The 16928-nt window shown below is 40.3% G+C and overlaps 1 protein-coding gene across 4 annotated transcripts in view; it reads right to left on the bottom strand.

Annotated features, from left to right (window-relative positions):
* The window catches only part of LOC134209120 (PAN2-PAN3 deadenylation complex subunit PAN3), a 172975-nt gene extending 156391 nt beyond the window's left edge, over positions 1-16584 (bottom strand). The window contains exon 1 of one of the 4 annotated variants that reach the window (XM_062685101.1): positions 16457-16584. The gene's annotated coding sequence lies outside the window, so the exon portion shown is untranslated. Of the gene's footprint in view, positions 1-16310; positions 16421-16456 lie in introns of those variants that run through there. The other 3 variants (XM_062685102.1, XM_062685105.1, XM_062685103.1) reach the window with 3 other exon arrangements.
* Between the last annotated feature and the right edge of the window lie 344 nt (positions 16585-16928).

Genomic DNA, 16928 nt, shown 5'->3' with positions numbered 1-16928 from the left:
AAGTGAGTGAAAAAATGAAAAAATGGAGCTGTCGCTTCTGTATCAGTTTATAATTTCATTTTGAACATATCAAGAAAGGTCATTTATCACTGGTAGGTGAATTTGCACCTGTAAAAATGTTCGAAAATCGATTGTTACTATCTTTTTGCATCATAAAAGCAAAACCTACCAGAAAACGCCGAAATATAATTTTGGCCAGGATTTTGGTCCAGTTACCCCTTAGTGCGTTGTTTAAAACTCATGTAAGTCACGCACCGGCTTCAACGAAATTAACGAAAACATCGATGACACGCAAAATAAAAATGGGTAATTTTACGCGTCGCTTGCTTTTGATATGTTTTTCTCGTCAACAATTTGCTTGCGTCATGACGTTTAGTTTTATTTTCATTTCGTGTGTAGTATCTGGATCTCCCTCCCAGGTAAAGACTGGTTGAAAACCATACAAATTGTAAGATTTTTGTTCAAAGTTATTCAATATACTACAAGACAGTAAAACAAATTTTGAAAAATGATATCGACTCCGTGACGGCTACTGGCACTGAAGCTTTGCAAATAACTGATAATAAATGTTTAAAATATAATCTTGCAATGCACATTAATATGGCATTGGAAAAAATACATTTTTTAGTCATTCAACATATATGCTATATCTTGAGAAGATTTTCGTCATTGTATCATGCAAACATATGATCATTGCATCATATGATCAACTGATACATTTTTTTTTTTCAAAATAATTAAACTAATTGATTAACGAAAAATTAAAATTTGACATCATACTATCAACAAGTGACTGATCCTCCAATCAGTGAAAGCACGAGGGTTCATACTGAAGGTATACATTTTGTGCTGACCCTTTTAATAATTTATTAAAACATTGTATGTTGTCACTGTATGATAAATTGTTTTCTTTTCTATAAATCTGTTGTTTTTCTCGTGGCTTCAATGCTGGCACAGATCAATCTCTAGGTAGATGTTGTGCTAATGATATCTCTTCACAACAGAATATTTAGCATTCTAAACTAGTTTCTTGAATTTAAGAGATATTTTGCTTAATATGTATGTCACGCCTCGCAACGCAATCGCATACCACTCGCCTACCATCTCAGGCAATACGTGCTTTTGATAAGATACACCGGGGCAAAGTATTTGAGGCGTTTCAGTCCTAATGGATTTTGTCATTTCCCCCCAATTGGTTTTGTAAGAAGTAATGTGAGGATTTGTTTTTTTTTTTATGATTGATACATCTCATAGGTCAGGTCTGGATCAGTTGGACGACACTTTCAGTGATTTTCAAGCAACAGTATTTATGATCGTACAAATTAAATGAATTGTGAATGAGATTCACACGATTACCCAAATTAACCTGCCAATGTTAATCCAGAAGAATCAACTAGATTTGAAGCTGCCTTCCCTAATCCAGAGATGGCTTTTCAATTCAAGCTAGGCTTCAGGTAATAATTCAATGCAGAACAAACCATTATTGTCGTGCCAACGAATGTAGCAGACGATGACAAGTTTACTGCATCTGTCTATTTCAAACCCACAACGAAGGAACCTTTCCTGACCAACTCCAGAAGACCCCAGTTCACTCATCTCAACTACCAACAAGAGAAGTGGACAGTCTTAATCTACAATGTTTCTGTGAAACTGAATCTCAGTCTGCTAGCCAAAACAATATTAATGATCAAGCCAATGAATCACATACAGTGGTTGGTTTCCTACCCGCCGCTGTCGTATCCATGCGCTATCGTATATGTAAAAAAAGCCAGCATGACCTGAAGTTTGTATGGCGAAAGACATCTAACGCGGGTTTTCTCAACAGTAGGAACTTTTCACGAAAAACTATTTGGTACCAGTCATGCAGGAAGGTGTCCGCTACTACGCCTACCAATTATTTGTTCGACTAAAGTGCTTATTTTCGAGATATTAAACATTAGATGCCTTTCGCCATACTGATTTCCAAAAGTTAACTCTTAGTGTTCCGCTCATTGCTTCGATGCAAACAGGCTAGGCCAACGCAAAATTTAAATCCTGGAATCAATAAAAGTTTTCTCCTCCACAATTAAGCTCGTGGAACGATTTCTCAGAACCGCCTTGATGGCCTTGGGAGGGCAATTCAGACATTTGAAATAGTCATCATGACAGTCAAACAGTCTAAATGGTCCCATGATGCATGAATTTGAAAAAATGTGCCAATAAAATCTGAACTTCTACCCGCCGCAGCCACATTCAGGCGCTATAGTATATGCACAAAATAGCCAGCATGAGTTAACCGCCAGAAATTGGTATGGCGAAAGACATCTAACGCTGGTTTTCTCAAAATTAGGAACTTTTCATGAAAAACTATTTGGTACCGGTTATGAGGGATGGTATCCGCTACTACACCTACCAAATATTTTTCGATTAAGGTGCTTAATTTTGAGAAATCGAACCTTAGATGCCTTTCGCCATACTGATTTCAGAAAGTTAACCCCTCTAGTGTGCCGCTGTAAGCACGCTCAAAGCAGTCGATTCATTAACAAAGAAAAAAAAAACATGAAAATCTTAATTGCCATAAATAATTTGAAACTAATGAAAAAATCATTTCAAAATTTGCCACATCTACAATGTATTTTTTGAAAAACAAACGAGAATTTTCCATCACATTTTTTTTAACTTTAATAAAGTGTTTTTTTAATCTACAGATTAAGTTCAACACCGGGTGAAAGGGAGCTTGAGGAGATCCCTTTGCAGGGCAGCCTTGGGTCCTGCCGATGGTGATGAAGCAAAGCTACATTAAAGAGAGGGCCGGTCGGAGGGATTCGGACTTTGATTGTCGGAGACAATTAAAAATAAAATGATGACACACTACACAAAATCCGAGTTAAAAACGGGGGTTTCGATGTGGGGGTCTTTTTTGTGAGGGTTGAAGTCCTGCTCTGCTCTCCTGCGAGTACTGCATTCCGGTAGTTCCTGGTGAGGTTTCAAAAGTCCTGAGTGCGCTGTTCTCCGGTGGTGCCTATTTGGCTGAAGGATGGAGGTTTAAATTGGGCTGCCGTATATGTTCCCATTTCAGGCCGATGTCCACGTAGCGGTTTTTTACGCTGCGTGCACGCCGCGTTCATACAAGGTACCCGGCATCAAATGGAGCAATACACACGTAAACGTCTGCACGACTACATTTGATGCTGGGTACCTTGCTTGAAAAAACGCTACGTGGGCAACGGTCCTTCATCAGCCATTTTCTGCCATATTCGATCCGTTATTATATTCAGCCCTTTCGTTGGAAAGGTTCGAATGTCATTAAAAAGTTTGGCAAATTTTAGAATCTTTTCTCTTTCGGAAGGGATCTGATTATTCCAGAACGTGGATATCTTTTGAAAAAAATAACGGGCTTGGTAGTCATATGGCTACTGCTTCTGCCTCATACGCAGGAGGTCGTGGGTTCAATCCCAGGTCCGTTCCATTCTCCTACTTTGTATCTTTCTTCATATTTCTCATGTTCTAGCAATCGCTAGAACTGGAAATGGACTTCCAAACCGTTTCCATTACTATTTCTATACCTTCAACTTGAGTATTCTAACAGTAATCTGCTAGAATTGAAAATGAACTGAAAAGCTCATTTCCTACATACAATTAGAAATTCCATCAGTTGCTTTCTCCCATCTATCACATTGGCACTATTGGCAGCTCTCGTTAACCAAGACGGATCCCTGCCTCTCGAACCTAACCCAAAAATTCCAACAAATTCCGCATGAACTCGTGGCAAGTGCAGAGGTATATTCGGCTTGCAGTGGGCGAGTGATTGCATCATCATTTCCTTCTCCTTCCCTACATTGACTTGCATTCTGACGTAGCAGGTGCCAGTATGACATAACAAATAAGATCACCAGTACTTGTACATTGAAGATGTGTGCTAGTCCCAAGCAGACATCTGTTGGTTCCCTGTGCAAGAACAGCTGATCTGGTCATAATGGAGTAGCAACTACGAGCAGTCAATCAAGCTCAAACTCAAAACGTGGATATCTTTCGAAAACCTTGGTTAAAAGGTAGTTCGACGACATGGCAGATGTCATTTTATAAAATGGCTGGGAACAAAAGGAAGCTGAGGCCCCCTCAGCTGAACTAAAAGGGGTTCACTGAGGGGGTGGGACTTATATCCGAAGAAGGCCCGTTCGCCTTAGGCAGAGGTCCAGATCTATATCGCGTAGTACAGTCCTGCATCCTTCAGGAAGCAAAAAAGTGCAGCCGTATTAGCTTCATCGTCAGCTAGCGCATCCCGTATGCTAGCTGGAATACCATACTGATTCCTGGGATGGTCAAATTTCGGGCACCTGCATACAAAATGCGCGACGCTGTTCCTAACCTCGCAAAAGTCACATTCCGACCGGAAAGGGCCCCCACCGAAGTTGTGGGAGACCCTGGTGTGGCCGGTCCGGAGTCTGGACATGATGGTCTACTCTTTTTGCGAGGTTAGGTCGTGCCAGGTACCAGTGCCAGCCCAAGTAACAATTTCCATGCTACTTGGATTTATTTAATTCTTAAACAGTCGGGATTCGCTGGTTGGGATCTTAATACTTGGGTCACTTTTTAGTTGGGCCTCCGCTGGTTGGGCCATGGCCCAACTAAAAAGCAACCGTACGTCAAAATTCAATGTAAACACGGAAAACGGGATTGGGCGTCACTGGACATCATTTGTGATGTTCAAGTCGAAATACACGTGTTCAAATGGCTGTCAGTTGACCTAACTAAAAAACCGAATTCGTTAGTTGGGCCGAGGTCGTGGCCCAACCAGCGAATCGCGACTGTAGGGGAAGTGCACCGGTTTTGGCCAACTTAGTGCCTATTTTTGCCAACCCTGAAAAATACATATTTTCCCAAATAATCGATCAGTTAAAAGCAGCGTTGAATCGTGAGGGATATATCTCTTGTTGGAACTAATAAAACCCTCCCGAATTGCTTTATTTTTGGAGTTATTCGCAAAATTGGCCAAATTAGGAACATGGCCAAAACCGGTACAGTTCCCCTAGTGGATTTATAATAGCAATCACCATTGCTAGTTGCTCAGTTTTATTATCGATCTTATTTCTATCAATAAACCTCTCATAAATATGCTGAAAAAGCTTCAAACGTCAAACGCTTATTGACCTTATGAGCAGCGCTACGGTTGTGATGAAGAGCGTGATAAATTCAATTTTCAAAGCTCGATAAAAGCTACAATTTTTGGTCGTAATGTGGTCAAATGAATTACCCCAATAAGAATATTTGCATTACAAAGAGCTTATGACGGTATTTAATAAGAGCAACTTTTCCTAATCGAAATTTGTGAAGGCCATATTGAAAATGGAGCAGCATTTTGCGACAGTGAAATTTTTCACTTAAATTCATGAATTAACGATAGTTTCACCGCGTAAAGCACTTTTTTGGTAGTTGATGTGCATTACAAATATTTTGGGGTGAAGTATCAATCGAAACAGTGGAAATTTACGATATTGCTGTTATGATTATTTCAACTCAAAAGCCCAGAACTACATTATTTTGAGAGCGCGTGGTATTCAATCTAATTTTTAAACCAGCTTTCGCCGTGAAATTGAACGCGCACCTCATTTAGATATATAGAAGTAAATTGAAAAACAGACCTGAAAAAATATTATTTTATAGTCATAAGGCCAGTATCGACTTAAAAAGTAGAGAGGTTACGGAATTTTGTTCAATATTACCAAGAGGAATTTTGACAACTGATCTGCATGGAGCAAATTGTCACTTTTACTTACGGAATAATCGAGCAGAATATTTTTCCGAAAGTAAAGTGACAGCCCCCATTACTTTGCGTGGGAACCTTACAAATGCCAATTTTGTTTTTTGTTCTTTTCATGTGGATACTGCTATATGAATTTTGTTTCGATTCTTTACTTTTCCGATTCAGTGAACGGAATTTAACATGTGATTGAGATAGAAAAAGAAATTTCTTTTGAACACGATACCAACCTATACTCATCATGATTGTCACAATAATTTTTTTTTTGTTATTATTTTTCAGCAAGGTTTTGTTTCTCTTTTTTTAAATACAACATTTTTGACAGCTGCCGCAGCCAAATTCCCTTTTTTCCGGGTGGTTTAAAAAGGATTTCTAAATAACTCTTATAATAGGGGCCACTTGGCCATATCTTACTCTTATAGTGGTCATCAGAAGGTAGTCATGTAGTCTTGGGTTTTATTATCAGATCTTATAATTTTATCTTGAAAACCATTCCTAGAGTGGAATAAAACTTAAAATGTTACTTGGGAGTGGTGCCTTTCACCTTCCTTAGGGGTAGGACGTTGTTGCTGTTCCAAGTCCAGACCCAGTCCTGGCAGACGACACTTTTCGTCCATTTTCTAACGTCGGCCAGGGGCGAGCGGGAATAGGGCGAGCCTGCATGCACCACGCAGGCGAGGGCGTCAGCTTCTTCATTTCCCCGTAATGCCGCAATGGCCGGGAATCCAGGCGAAACAGGTGTCTGGTGCCATACCTGCAAGGATTCCTTGGACCCTCGGGTGCTTTGGTGTGTTGCTTTTGAGGGCAGCCACCACAATGGCCGAGTCCGAAAGGATCGCAATCGGTTTGTTTGCTGCGAGGGTGGCAGCGACAAAGATGGCTGCAGCTTCGCTTCGGCGGAAAATACGTTGCACTGAGGCGGTAGTCTTCCGGACCTGGCTAGGTTGGTCCGGAAACACCGCAACCTACCCCTCTGCTAGATACGGAACCATCGGTGTACCGTACAGTATGGTTCCGGAAACGAGTGGCTACGAGCTTGCTGACCGACCTTTTTAACTCCTCGGTGTTGTCGCCCCTCCGGAAGCATGTGACGATGGAGTATTCGACTTTGACGGGAGGCATCCGAAATCCGTCCACCTCATGAGATATCAATAAATTAAAGGGGGTTAAAGGTAGAAATTATTAATGTAGATATAATTAATCTTATCCTGTTCAGATACATGGCAGTAAGCTTTTAAGGCATAGAATTGGAAAGAAGGCTTTGAGATGAAAACAAAAGAAAATTAAAAACAAATCTCCACCCATCAAACGCGGAGTTTGTGCCGCCATTTTGTTTTCGGGTAGAGCATAATTGCACCAAAAGTGACTGTGTTTTAATTGCTAATTGCGAATCATTACACAAGATAAGCGGAAAACAAATCAAAGGGATCGCTTCTCAAGTTTAGTCAATCAGACTGTTTCAATTTAAATATTTAGTTAAGAAATAGCTGTACAGATTTTGATCCTTTGATTCGAAATCCGTCCACGGTGGACGGATTACGAGTCAGGAGTAGTTGATTTAATTCATTATTTTATAATGTTTTTCGCAGTTTTTAATGAGTAAATGTGAAACACTTCACAAGTAGAAGCCTTTTTTTTACATTCCATTCCTTTTTTCTAATGACTTTTTCATATACTAAGGTGCTTAAGTGTACGGATTTCGATGCCCCACGGTAGTTTTGGGATTTTTTTTTGCTAACTTTAATTATTTATTGTAGCACATTATTTTTTTCAATGGACAATTTTGAATTTATGGTAATCAAGCTTTTTTTTCACATGTAATGGTTAATATCTTTCCGTTTTCTTAGGGAAGTTCCTTTGGGCTTATGAAATTTTTTTAACATTTACGGAAAGTTCTTATTTATCAATTGGTCCCACATATTCAAAAAAAAAAAGAAAAAAAAATTGCTTGCACCCTGCCTTTTTATTGACGATTTTTACATTTGCTAATTATCCAATACAAATCAGATAGAAGAGTTTGATGTCAGATTCAAGATGGCGCTCCGATATTCAAGATGGCGACCAATTAAATGACCTGAAATCATGCGATATGGGCGTTCATCGTTTGCTTTTTTATGAATATCAACCAATGCAATTGACTCATTATTGGACCTGGTCAGTTATGCAATCAGTGTCATGAGGTCTCAATGTCAAATCTGCCTTATTCTGGAAATGTGACGTACGCGAATACAACATTCGTGTTTTTAATTTTTCTGGTAAAGTGTTCATCATCTTACAATTGCTAATTTGTTCATTTTTCGGCTGCGTCTCGTTGTTCACGTTTATCTTTCAACACTCGTGTAGCGGTTTGACCGTTTCTATCAGTATATTTATAAATGCGTGGACATGAGTGGACTTTCTGCAGAACAACATCGGAATATGATCAGAATCAGGAGTGTTACTGAAAAAAACTGGAGATCAGAAATTTTGGTAACAATGAACCGAAAGCAAGTCGAATGAAAGGTCCTGTTATTGTTCGTTTGGAAAACCATACAGAAAACTATTGAAAAGCTTCTAAAACCACAAAAGATCGAATCGAAGAGAACAGGCTTTAGAGATTCTGTGAGAGAGTATCGCGTTTGTATTTCTCGGACAGAATCGCATCGCCTCGCTCACTCGCCTAAAATGATTTCACTCAAAAAAGCGCCAAAACGGTATCTAGGTGTATGCTCTGTTTACATATGGATTTATAAGCCATTAGCGAAAAAAATTTAACCAATGCATTCAACAATGAATAACACGTAAAAATCATGCAATGATGCAAACCGCCATTCGAATCGTGAGCGATTCTCTGGGTCATGATTCTGATGGGATTTAACTCACGCATGATTTGACTCGCCGATGAGATTTGAGAATTTGCGATTTTACCAACACTACTGGCTACTGCTGGACTTCTCCAAGGCTTTTGATAGAATCCCTCGTAAGCTAGTGGATAAACTTCCAACTCCGCTGAACTTCTTCACTAACGCCCCTAGCGGCATCCATGTTCCATATACGTTAATGTAACTCATATGTCACCAGATTTGATCACAATCAAGTTGCTGCGACCATTTTTGTCTAACTTGTGCTACTCGGGCACCTTCTCTCTTCGTGAATACATTTTTCGAGTTCAAGATGCGGTCAAATAAGAACCTTCCTGTTTCTGGCGTCACATCCGCAGTAGATAAAAAAAACTAACAATAAATGCCGCCGGATATGTCTTTCGGTTACGATACTAGCAACTACGTCTATGATTCTGCCGAACTCTTTGGAAAATTCTTCAAGACGGCTTACAACACTGACACTCCAGGGATTCACCCGAAGCAATTGAACTCCTCCCATTCTACGGTATATGCCCATAATTCGCCGTAGCAGATGTTGTCAGATTATTGACGTTCTCGGAGCTCCAGTATGATTGGCGGAATCAGGTTTTCCGAATGTATAGAAGTTAGCAGCGGTTAATTCTATACACATAGCCGGTAACATTCGCCACGTCAGAAACTATCGCCCCATCTCCATTCTGTGTTGCCTTGCCAAGGTACTCGAACTTTTGATCCACGACATGATGAACGCCGTCGCTAGATCTATAATTTCGGAATATCAACACGGCTTTGTAGAAAAAAACCGTTCTACCACGACTAATTTAGTGGTGTATACTAGCACGCTCAACTTCTGCTTGGAAAACTTTGCCAGGTCGACAGTGTTCACGTGGGTTTCTCCAAAGGTTTTGATAAATTGACAATAAGAAAGCTCGAACGCTTCCAACATGGAACTCATGTCCACTGAGTCAAACTGCTTCGCCACATCTTCCAGTGTTCCACAAGAACAATCTGAGCAACCATCTGTGCTGTCATCCCCTAATGAACGCCAATGACTTTAAAAGAACTTCGATGTCTCAATTTTTTTTATGAGTTGGAATAGCTCCACGGGACTTCATTACAGCATTACAGACAAACTACAGAGTTCGTTCGACATCTACGACACTCCAAACTACCGTTGAGTACAGATCTTAATATTCAAATCAATTAACAAGAAGATCTTTGATGTCCTTACTAGTCTTATGAGTTGGAATGGCTCCAAGGTACCTCGTAACACCATTACAGGCACACCACAGAATTTGATCAATATCTACGAAACTCCAAACTATCCTTCAGTACAGATCTTAACATTCAAATCGATCAACAAGAAGATCTTTGATGTCTCAACTATTTTTATGAATTGGAATAGCCCCACGGTACCTCGTAACACCATTACAGACACACCACAGAATTCGTTAAATATCTACGACACTCCAAACTGTTCTTGGGTACAGATCTTAATATTCAAAACGATCAACACGAAGATCTTCGATGTCTAAACTATTTCACCATTTTAGACACATTACAGAATTCGTTGAATTTCTACGACACTCCAAACTGCCTTTGAGCTCAGATCCTAATATTCAAATGAATTAACAAAAAGATCTCGGATGTCCCCACTATTTTATGAGTTGGAATAGCTCTACGGTACTTTATAACACCATTACAGACACACTACATACTTCGCTCGACATCTACGATTCTCCAAACTATCCTTGAGTACAGATCTTAATATTCAAATTGATCAACATAAAGATCCTCGATGTCCTTACTAGTTTTATGAGTTGGAATAGCTCCACGGGACTTCAACACACAATTGCAGACACACTACAGAATTCGTACAATATCTGGTCGGGGTTCAACCAAACCGCACCAAGCAGCTTTTCGACTGACTTGTGATATTTTATTCGTACAAAGACAACGGAAGTAGTTTCATATCAATTTAAGCATACATTTACAGTAGGATATCCTCAGCTATGGGGTTGAGGGATATTCGATGCGATTGGCGATCAATTAAATCTGCTAAACGAAAGTTTGAGTAGAAAAATCGGTAATTTTCCGTTGGCGCTTGGTGTGATTTGGCTGAACCCCGACCATCTACGAAACTCCAAACTGTCCTTGAGTACAGATCCTAATATTCAAAAAGATCAACATGAAAATCTCCGATGTCTCAATTTTTTTTTATGAGTTGGAATAGCTCATTTATGGTATCGTAGATATTCTGGGAATGTTATGATTTGTATATACTGGTGTAATGATGTGCCGTGGGGCTTCACCAACTAACACGCAAGCTCGAAAACCTATGAATCACGCTGTTGGTCTTGAAGACCCCCAATATCTGAGCTCAAGAATGATTTGGAGTATCGTGGATATTCTAGGTATGTTGTACTGTATATACTGGTGTAATGATGTCAAATGGGACTTCATCAACTAACACACAGGCTCGAAAACCTATGAATCCCTCTGTTGGTCTTGTAGAACTCCAATATCTGAGCTCAAGAATGATTTGGAGTACCGCAGAAACTCTGAGAATGTTGTGATTTGTGTATACTGGTGTACTGATGTCCCGTGGGGTTGCTCCAACTATCACACAAGCTCAGGACCCTATGAATCACTCCGTTGGTGTTGTAGACCTCCAATACCTGAACTCAAGAATGGTTTGGAGTACCGTAGCTATTCTGGGAATGTTGAATTTCTTATATACTGATGTAATTATGTCCCGTGGGGCTTCTCCAACTAACACACAAGCTCGGGAGCCTTTCGAACTACTCTGTTGATCTTGTACACCTTCAAGATCTGAACTCAAGAATGGTACCTTAGATATTCTGAGACTGTTGAGTTTCTTATAAGCTGATGTAATGATGTCCCTTGGGGCTTCTCCAACTAACATACAAGCTCAGGTACCTATCAATCACATGGTTGGTCTTGAAGACCTCCAAGATCTGAACTCAAGAATAGTTTGGAGTACCGTTGATGTTCTGGTAACACTGCGATTTGATAAAAATAGATTTATTATGTCTCAAGTACCATTGCCAACTTCATATTAGGATTGAAGCCCCGTAAAACGCTTTGTTGTTTATGTAGATCATCAAGTTCTGTACTCAAGAAGGGTTTGGAAGCCTTAAAAGATCTCAAAAAAAATATTTTCCCCAATATTTCTACTTTTTTATGTTTTGCATCCGTTTTTGAAGCAGTATGTCCAAAATTTATGCTGAAATACGACGAAAAAAAATCCGTATTGAATCGGTTAAACAAGACATCGATGCCATGGCTAGCTGACTTGTATTTCGAACGGGATGGATATGAACGCAATGAAGCACAAGGTTATCAGTTTCACCAAGTATCGAGCGCACCTGAGATTCAAATACGCTGTAAACGACGCCATATTGGAACGAGTATCATACCTTGGCGGAATGAAAGACTGCATGCTTAATTCCACCACAATCGCAAAGGCTTTCACTATTATTGGCTTTATTCGTCGCAACGCATCCGAGATTCGTGACGTGTATGCGCCGAAGTTCCCTATTTTTTATTTTTTTTTTGAGGACTTCGATTATAATGCGACTTTAAGCGAAACTGCTTCGAACTTATAGAAAGCATCAGAAGCACACAAAAACGCTAAAATTGTACGACAGGATGCCGATTAGGAATTCAAACTGTTTAATTAGGGTTGTCGAAACCTATGTCAAATTCGGCTACAAATTCTTGCCAAAGACATAACATTATACGGTGCAAGGAGGGCAAGTATTAGGCCAGTCTGAGACATCCATTTAAGCTGTGGTGAGCGGTGCAAAATATGATCGAAAGGGTGTTTGCCCAAAGATTGGCATATACAGCATTACTAAAGTGTTACACTGACATTCCCCGATTTAATGAGGTGATAAATTTTTAATTCTCAATATTTTAATTCATTTCACAAATTTGAATCATTTTATGCCTTGTAAAGATACATTGCTTGATAGGTACCCGTTATTTCTTGAAACGCTTGAAAAATTATTGACAGGTACTCAGAAATGATTTATAATAAACCACAGGCGGGGAAAGTTGTTCTCAAGTACATTCCAAAAATATTTGCGAGGAAATTCCTGAAAAACTCTCCTCTCTGGATGTCCAAAGTGACATGGGGAATTTTTGAAAAATTTGAGATCTTGAGGATTTTTTGTTTTTTCACTTTTCACAGTGAGAAGTAAGAAAGAACAAAAGAGAAATGAGAGATGAAAAGTCTCACTTCTCACTTCAGTACTATTCATTTCCCACTTTTCACTGTGAAAAGTTATTATGAGAAGTGAGCAATGATACGTGAGGAGTGAGAATTATGTGTTCAACTTAATGTTCTTTAAAAAAACTCTTAAATAAAGTAATTTAAAAAGAAGTGAGAAGGCACTACTAACTTCGTTCTTCTCACTTTTTACAGTGAGAAGGAGAAGTGCGAAATGAGACATCTCACTTATCATTTTGCACTAATCATTTCTCACTTCTTACTGTGAAAAGTGAGAAGTGAGCAATGATACGTCTCATTTCTACCTTCGCATTCATATTTTCTCATTTCCCACTTTTTACTGTGAAAGGTGAGAAGTGCAAAGTGAGTAGTGAGAAGCCTCACTTCTTACTTTTTACTTGTATCTCACTTCTCACTGCGAAAAGTGAAGTTATCACTTATCACTTGTCACTGTGAAAAGTGGAAAGCGCGAAGTAAGAAGGGAGACGCATCTACTCTTACTCAATACATATCTCTATTTCTCACTTTTCACAGTGAGAAGTGAGAAATAATGATTGAGAAGTGAAAAATGAGACGTCATAAGACCTATTTGGCTAAATGACATATTCGGCCGAATGACTTGTTTGGCTGAATGTCTTGATGGCCTAATGTCTTGTTTGGCCAAATGTCTTGTTTGGCCAGATATCTTGGTTGGCCAAATGACCTGTTCGGCCTTATGACCTATTCAGCCGTATGACTCGTGGCCAAATGACCTTCGGCTCAATGGTTTGTTCGGCCTAGTGGCATTCGGCCAAATGACTTTCGGCTGAATGAGTTTCGGACAAACAACCCTTCCACTTCACCTATTCGGCCAAATGACCTGTTCGCCGAATGGCCTATTTGGCCAAATGACCGTTTCAGCCAAATGGTTTTTGGAATATTCGGCCAAACGTCTGTCGGCGTAGTAGTCTTCAGCCGAATGGCCTTCAGCCAAATAGTTTTCGGCCAGAAGGCCCTTCCCCTTTTAGAGAATTCAACTATGTATTTATTACAGCGCCGAATATTTTCATCAATATTTTCCTAAATCTACCCAACTTTTTTCGTAAAATCAGTGAAAGTAACATCAGACTGTTAACCTTATTGTTGAATATCTACGCCCCAATCCAGTTTTCCGCGAGCGGTAACGGCTGCCAGCTTGACTGCGGGTTAGTCTCTGATTTGACGTTTGTGGTGGTCAACTGCACCTGCTGTTCCGAGTATTTCAATCAATGTGGTATATAAGAAGGCTTGAATTCACTTCATCAGGACCTTCTTATATGCCACATTGGTCAGAATGCTCGGAGCGAGCGGAGCGGTTCGTTTTCGTAGTGAAATGATAGCCTTTCGGTACAACTTTATTGTACGAGAAAGGTAAAAAACTGAATTACGATTAACAATGGCATTTACGTACTGTTTTATATCTCTTTTGTTAAAAATTATTGTAATCACGATTCCATTAGGAACGATATATGCTGTGAATTGCAAAATTTTCAATTAGATCAAGAGTAAAAAAAAACATCATTTTTGCAAGGAAACATTTTAACAAAATAAAGAAAAAATAAGTGTGCGAAAGGCGATACGTTTCGAAAAAAAAATTCTTAGAATGTTCCTCTGATTTTTTTAATATTGCTATTTCAAAAGTTTGTATTGCCCTCCTTAGGCCAGTGGTAAGACGCGCGGCTACAAAGTGAGACCATGCTGAGGGTGGCTGGGTTTGATTCCCGGTGCCGGGAATTAAAAAGTATCAAAGTGTTAGCCTCATGATATACGAATGCAAAAATGGTAACATGGCTTAGGAACCTCGCGGTTAATAACTGTGGAAGTGCTGAATGAACACTAAGCAGCGAGGCGGCAATGTCCTAGTGGGGGATGTAATGCCAATAAGAAGAAGTAAGAAGAGCTATTACTGCAGAATCATCACAAAAACTTTTGAGGATTAACATAATTTTGGGCACACAACACATAAATTAATTAAAGATGGACAAGAAACCTAACAAACCGAGTACAGTCTTGGTTGAATAGTTCGGAATAAATTTTCAATTTCCTCTAATCACGAATGGCTTTTTACAAAATAATTGTTTTGCTAACGTATTCATCAGCAAGCTCGAACAATGTAACCTTGCCGATTCATTTCCTCAATTAACCCATTTCCAGCTGACGCGTCTCATTACGATTCATTTGGGTTTGTTACCATTTTACATCTTTTTGTGCGATTTTTTCCCAACCATGATTTCCGACCATTCACTCGATTCATTGGAACCACGAAAGAAAGTAAGCTGCTATTAGACCAAACCATTGCAATTGCAACTAGACAGATATATATCTCGGTGCTCCGCATTTCTGATACTGGCAGTTCCAATTTCCTGCATTAATTCAACCACATTAACACTTTTCCATTTGGCCATTACACCTCTTACCACCCCGCTGGAGAACACTCTCACACGTGTCAAGCTAAACAATAGTTTTCCGACAAACATGGCAGCGGCAGAACAATGGTCTATTTCGGTCGGCGACCACAAGATCGTTGAACCACCACCACCGCCAACACGGACGGATCGGTTCGGAAGCTGCGACACCAACGCGCCACATACATCCACGCAAAGTGGCAACAATCGTAGGCACAAACACAATCCTACAACGCAACCCACCACCAATTTGCTATGAATGGGAAAATCACTCGAGTAGCCTCTACTGACTGCTGGCACTTTTCCCAACCAAGCATGTGGTAGTGCGAATGTTTATAGCTTTTTCTTCTTGTCGGTTGTTGTCTTTGCAGTGCATCCTCACTGTGGCACCCTTTCACTCGACGACGCAACTTGACTTAGCAATACTTTGTGTTTACACTATAGGACGAGAGAACTGCTGTTGATGTTAATTTTTCTCACTTTTGGCACTTTTCACGCACTAACACTCACAAAATGGCACAGATCAAAACACTAATGGCGCCTTGACCCCCTCTTGAATGACCAATCGACCTATGGGGGAGACACTCGCAGATCAAATCCCTTTGACCTTACGCCACCGTCGCTGTTTTCCAACCCCACACATATATGCCGTCTTCAAACAGGATCTTCCAGATCTCTCGTTAAATGACACAATACACAAGCACCACTACTCCGCACAGATAGACATAGGGCGACAAATAGGCAATGGCCTATGGAAAAGTAGCACCGTCAAAGAAATCGAAGAAATAGCCTTGCCAAATAAAGAACCAAACTCCATTGTAAACCCGCTTCATAATGGCTACGAGGCTTTATAATAGCACTGAAATAGACGAAAAAATCAAACCCCACAGACACCACTCGGTAGCTTTCCTTTCGCTAACTACGCGTTTTCTGCGTTATCCAACCTTGTGGGGCCCCCGATTTCGCTTGTCCTTGGTCACTTTTTGCAGGTGAAACCGTACCACCATCATCGCATCGCAGCACTACAACGCAACAATTATTACGTTCCACACCTTCCAAATCCATCAATCCGGACGGCGGAGTTCCTTATTCCAGCCAATTCCGTGGCCCACATCGCAGCGGAACCGTCCTGGATTCCCTAATTGCGGACACTTCACACCGAAGGGCACTAGTTTGTTAGTTTTCTAGTTAGATTTACCTTTTCCCCGAGAGACGAACAAATCAACCCGCAACTACTCTCAAGCTCAACAACACGACTACGACGACATCGACGTACCATCGAAGCTAACCCTCGGCGTAGTCATACACATCGACGGCCAAGTGTACCGACGGCGAGATGGGCGAAGCGCGACGAAGGAAGGTGTAACAACATACACACTCTTTCGGAGCAGCTATGGCAGCAAGCATCGCAGCTCCATCTTGCCAAACATCAGAGCGTATATACCTCAATACGCGAGACGCAATGGAAAAAAGCAAAGTTATTATTTTGAAAACAGCTGGCTCATTCTGGCAAGGCAGAGGCTGTTTCATTTCTGCTTCCACGATGTCAGGGTGTCAAAAGCAGAGCAGATTTTCAGCTGTTGTCAATACTGTCTGAGCAAGGGGTCACCAGAAGCAGGTAGGCGATGATTATGCTACTGACGGTAGACCCCTCGCCATAGGGGTACTGT

Source organism: Armigeres subalbatus, chromosome 2, assembly GCF_024139115.2.
Source record: "Armigeres subalbatus isolate Guangzhou_Male chromosome 2, GZ_Asu_2, whole genome shotgun sequence".
In the NCBI taxonomy this organism is placed as follows: domain Eukaryota; kingdom Metazoa; phylum Arthropoda; class Insecta; order Diptera; family Culicidae; genus Armigeres; species Armigeres subalbatus.
This window is presented reverse-complemented; position numbering and strand designations above follow the sequence as displayed.